Raw genomic sequence first — 6,000 nt, 5'->3', positions numbered from 1 at the left:
CGAGCGCTCTGGTCGGGCTTGGGTGCTGCTGGGGAGTTTGAATGAGTCTTCCCTCCTCCCCTAGACGGGGAAGGAACAGGGCTGTCTGCGTGCCACATGTTCTCCCCTTGCAGGCCTCTCCTAGGGAAGTGGAGCCTGCAGGAGCTACCGTGTGTGGTAGGAAACTCCTCTGCCTCTCCCTTTTAGGGGTTTCCTAAGGCGTTCCTACGACTTTTATGAGTATTTGAATTTTGTTTGCAGCCATGATGAAACTATAAGTACTTCGTATATATGGCTGTACTTTGAGGCCCTGAAGAGGCTTTGAAAGAGAGAGACTTAAGAGAAAAAGTAGTTTACTTGAAACGGTGGACAGAATATCTGTTGCAGTGCTAAACATTGCCTTTCAGTTCAGTCACAATTAGAAAATTTATCAGTAATTATAAAGTCACTTTCGCCAGTAGTTTCCTAATGTTTGTCTGGTTAAGTTAATTATATTTAGCAATCATCTGAGACCTGTTTTAAGAGAAGCATCAGACCATTATCTTACATATAGTCTATTTTCTAAGATGTATATTTTTTGAGAGAGTGTTTTGGGGATTTCATGGTTTTTTTCTATATTGCCTGCAGAAGAGACTGTTTTTTGGGCAAGGATAAATATTCCTAGGTTTTTTTTAGGTTGGTGTGGTTTTATGTTGTTTTTTTTTCTTCTTTTATCTTTTTCCCGCCGTTTGTTTCCCATTGCATTGGGGTCCAGTGTGGCTCAAATTTTTGGGTGCTACCATGATAAAAATATGGTAAGAATTTGGAAGTTAGACATGATTTATGAAGTATTAGTTTGTCTAAACTCACAGAGCTTGCTTTATCAGTTTGTAAAAGTTATTTATAAATATTTCAGAAATAATGTAGTGTTCTGTATGTGAAGTAGATCTGAAGGGGAGTATAAAAAGGATAGCAGCATCAGTACTCTGAGAGCACCCTTTGGGACTGTATTTCTTATTAAGACTTCCCATTCTTTCCATCCTCTTCTGTGAAACAAACGTAATTTTTTTAATTAGCTAGAAGTCATCAAGCTGTTATCAAGAGAAGATTTGGGTTTTTTCCCCTCATAGGATCTCAGAAAATCTGGGGATTATGAGGGAATTTAGAGTGAAGAATATGTAATGGAGTGGACAATTTTCCATGTGATGGTAATTTAGGAGCCATCTTCCATTTGGAAGTAGAGTCAGTGGGTGCCAGGGGAAAAATCTGGCCATCTTCTAATGCAGTGAGGTTTAGGTCAGAGGCTGGGATGAGGCATAGAAAGGATCTAGAGGAGTAGAGAAAGGAGTAGAACATGAGAATAAAAGATGCTACAACAAGGTTTTTTTGGTTATGGTTGACAAATACAGGTCAGCATTCAGAGCTGTCTCCTACTGCTGCAAGGTTGTCTTGCATTGCTTACGCTTGTCTTTCATAACAGGTAGGAGAGGATTCCACTACTGAAATTCAGTTTGGGATTTACATGACTTGGAGATTACACCCCATAAAAGGTTTTTTTCTCCTTTCATACAAAGCATAAACTTGTCTTTTCTTAGCACTTTTTAAGCTTTAAAATAAAAGTTCATGGATTCAGGCCTATGCAAATTCACACCAACAAGTGCGCTTATTTGTGCACAGACCTGACAGAAAAAACACCTGTATTTTTTCACAAACTGTAACACAGGAAAAAAAGTACTTTCTGCATAAATTAGATAATGGAAAATCATGACTAAGACTTGACAACAAAGATTTTTACTTGCAAGTGACAAGAATGTGGTTAGATATTTTAACATTTTTCATTGTAAGTATCCCTTTTCTAGAAAAATAATGAGGATGAGCCAGTAGGAACATGTATTTCTGTTTAAACAGTTTCAGAATACTACTATCTTCTCAGCTGAATCTTATGCTCTCCCAGCTGAGGGGTTATAAGTGGGTGTGCATTCCTTATACTGTAGTACAAGAAGACTAAATTCATGTTCATAATTTCAAAAAATCGTACTGAAAGTGAGGTAAGTGAACTACCGGAGTGGTAGGGTTAGGTGTATGTCCTGCATATTTAGTCAGGACCTATCTCAGGGTGATATTTGTTTAAGTCTCCCTTGCCTCATGTCCATGGAAGACAACAGTTGATATTGCCAGGTGTCTGATTCCCTTTTTTAGATGGAAACAAATCCTATGTCAGTAGTCCAGTAAAGACTTCTGACATTACTGTAGAGGAGGAGGCCTGGTGGAAAGCGGTGTCAATCCCTTTTTGCCTGCAAAAATGTTGAAAGTTTTATTTTATGGTTGGCTTTTTTTTTTGGAAAGGGCAGTCAGATTGAAAGCTTTTAATGCGTGATTTTTAATGGTGACTAGAAAGTCTTCCTGCATAAATTTTATAGACCTGTGTAGAAAGCAAACATTTTCTTCTTTTCTTATAGGTGTGTTAAATTCATGTGATTGCAAAGACATCATCCTAAATCTGAAATGTATTCTAGTGTAGTACCTTATTCCTGAATCTGACAACAAAAGTCCTGTGTTGCTGATTAGTGAAATGAAAAAAAATTCATTTCCTTAGATGTCACTGCTGCTAATTCAGAGTTTTCAGATCGTGAAGTACAGAGGAAAAGATGGTGGCATTTGGGAAAAAATGCTGAGGAAATTATGGGGATTGAGGGTTGGTCTGTTTAGGTTTTTGTTGTTCACATCTTTGGTATCATGCTAACCCAGCTGCAAGCTCTGTCACAGGAATGGAAGTATGAACAAATTTCCATGTCTCCTATTTCACAGTCATAAATTCACTTCTAGTTTAATCCGTACTGGAATGAACATGTAACATTTTTAGTCTGTGTTTCTGCCTTCACTTTAAGCTGATATGTGCTGCTGCTGTATCTTTCCTTGGGGGAAGGAGGAAGGGGTTGCTTTTATGCAGCCAGGTATCCACTTGTATGCGTGCTAAACATGTGGGTGTGGGAACCCTCAGTTGTAGTGTCAGCCCACATTTATATTGTCTTCAAGTGACGGCAGCTGCAGCCTTAAAGAATATATGTTCAGTATTCACTTTGTGCATTTGCATTTTCTGAATGCAAAGTTTTGCTTTAAAATGCATTCCTGGAGATTCTAGATGCCTGTCTTTGAAATATGTATCAATGTAGTTTAGTCTTCCTGCATTTGTAGATGGTGTGAAACAAAATGGTAGGAATGTGAATTTACGTACTTTATTGTTCACGTCATTTGGACATTGAATGAAGATCAGTGCAGATAATTGTAAGTTGATGCAAGGAAGCCCATACAAAGGCCAGACAAAGGAGAAATTCAAACTCTGGAAGAATTGGTGATGACAGGGAAAGAAGTGAACGAAACTATATCTTTTTCCTACTAAATATGTCTTTGCATACTATTCTGTCCTGTACTGGGACTGAAACAAATCAGTAGTCCCATGACCTGTTCAGTGCAGTTTTAAATAAAGTTGTTTTTTCCCTCCTATAAAACTAGGAAATACTAGTGGAAATACTACAGCTGCTTGCTGTCAGCTTCTTTGGGATGCATGACACACTGATCCTTCAGTTGATGTGCATCTGTGAGTGCTTTCTAGCCTGTTCAATCAAAAGGTTCTAGTATGTGTTAAAAAGTATTATTACCAGATCCCTGATAGCACAGGTGATTTTGGAAACGAAATTCCCCAAGATGTGTTTTTTAAGCATATCAACAAATATCAGTGAATAACCCCTGGCAGAAAGACACTTGTGAACAGTTTGGGATAGTTATCATTTTCCGTTGGCACAGATCATTTTGAAGGAGAAGAGCTGCTGGCAGCCTGGCCTTGAGCTGGCCAGCTTTATCCTGCAAATATTTAAACAAAATAATGAGGCTGATGGAGTTGTGAAGTAATGTGCACGCTGAGGGGCACAGTTGGTGAAATGTTGGTTGTGGATGCAGCTGTTCTGACAAGACTAAGTACTTTCGGTGTATTTGTCAACAAATACCAATATGCTGTAAGCTGAACTGTAATTCTACTTTCAGACATAAAAGAAACAAGCCCCTTTTTTTTTAGATATGGTGAAGTGATGTTCTAGGTGCTTGGTTGGCTTTGGGGTTTTCTTGGTCATAGATTCTACTTAGACTTAGTAAGAGCTTCTTCAAACAGAAGGTGGTTGAGAATGATGAATGGCTTGAAAATGTCAGGATAGTACTTGGGCTGTTATTTTGTCCTTTCTTAGAGTATTGGGAGGAAAAAGTGAGCTGACTTACCGAGATTGTCCTCCTGCATAGCACATTTTTTTAATGTATGTATAGTGAGCATCTTGTGGGTTGACATCAAATTCATATTCCTTTCAATAATGAAATTCGATCAAGGTCACAATTTAAAAATGCAAGGTATTGAGGGTTAAGAATATCCACATTCTTACTGAAAATAAATTTTGAGAGAGAAGTAGCACAAGTGATTTAAGCCCTATTGTTATCAGACATGTAGTGCCTACTGAGCTTTACTTGTAATTTTCTGACTTCATTCTTGGTATTTTCTGACTTTGTTCTTGGCATATTTATGGTGTTTTTCTTTGTTGGTTCTGTATTTAGCATTCAGACCCCCTGTACTTGCTTTTAATACAGACAGGTTTTAAGTGATCAGTATGTAGAAGCTTGTGTTTGGTGTTACATACTACATCAATAGAAATTATTACTTTAAGGCTCAAATATTTGTAACTTTGTAGTTTTCCCTGTAGTGCATCAGGAAAAGGTCTGGCTAAAATAACAGTGCAAAGGATACTTAAGTGTATTGGAGAAGAAACACTCACTTGACTTGTGAGGTAGGTAGGATAAATGTCACTGATATCTTAGCCTGCTTTTCTAGGCACCATGAGCTCGAGAGTGAGATACATTTGCTTGGCTTGGTTTTTGTCTGTTCAGGGGGTTTATACTCACCCATTGCCATACCTGTCATTTAGAATCAAATGCAGCTGGTGTTTAGGGGATATTATTGGAGGATTTAGGGAAAGTGCAAGGTGCGTTGGAGGTAATGGTTAGAATATGGACTAACTTTGTTTGTTCATGAAACAATGTAGAGGTAGAAGAACATCAAATTGAGAAAACTTGGTGGGAATATGGAGTCGGGTTAATTCTTTATTCCCACTTTCTCTTTCCCATCCTCTGCAAAACAGCTAAAAATTGATTGACACAGGTATATTTATGTTTATTTCACAATTCAGTTTTAGTCATCATCAGTGTTTGAAATAAAAATTGTGTCACAAATTTAGATAGTTGTAATTTAATTTGGCTAAAATACTGTATATGAATGTTAAGGCATACCTCTACATCTCAAGCAAATTGCTTGTAAAGCAGGAAATTCCTTCTCACTTAAGCACTAGAATTAAATGCTTAAAGTTTGGGTACAAGCAGTCAATCAGTTGTGGTACTGATGCTCCTTAGAGGTCTCAGTTCAGTTAAAACTGTCAGTTCTAGCACCAAACAATATTTATTATAACATTTATTGTGAAAGGTTTCCTTGAAAAAAGTACCCCCGTGCAGCTGTGTAGTCTGTTCTGCTGCTGACAGTGAGCTGCTGGCTGTCCTTTGCCTGGTCTCAGTTCTGAAAGCAGTCTGTCCACTCCCACCTATCTCATCCCCTCCCTTGGCCACGCCACCGCCTTCCTTGCACTGCTCAAAGTCTGGGCAGCAGTGTGGTGACCTGGGCAGCCTCCTGCTAACCTGATGGCATTGACGTTTCCAGCTATGGACATTTTCTCTATTTGTTTCTGTGCAAAATTGGTTGTACTAATAGGAGAGAAATGCTAATTCAATTCAAGCAGACTGAGATAAGCCTGCTGCTTTTGACCAGTGTCTGGCTTGTGTGTATGAATATATTTGTTACACACCTGGAGAATATCTGATGAGATTCTGCATTTTTTAAAGTCTTCACATGCTAAAAATTACATGAATAATTAACTACCGAGTGGTGTTTAATTTAAACCAGTCCTGCACTGATCTTGTGATTTTTGCTGTGTAATCTTACCAAGATGTTAGGAG

The sequence above is a fragment of the Corvus brachyrhynchos genome, unplaced genomic scaffold (assembly GCF_000691975.1).
Source record: "Corvus brachyrhynchos isolate BGI_N302 unplaced genomic scaffold, ASM69197v1 scaffold255, whole genome shotgun sequence".
NCBI classification, from domain to species: domain Eukaryota; kingdom Metazoa; phylum Chordata; class Aves; order Passeriformes; family Corvidae; genus Corvus; species Corvus brachyrhynchos.
Note: the sequence above shows the minus strand (reverse complement) of the source record.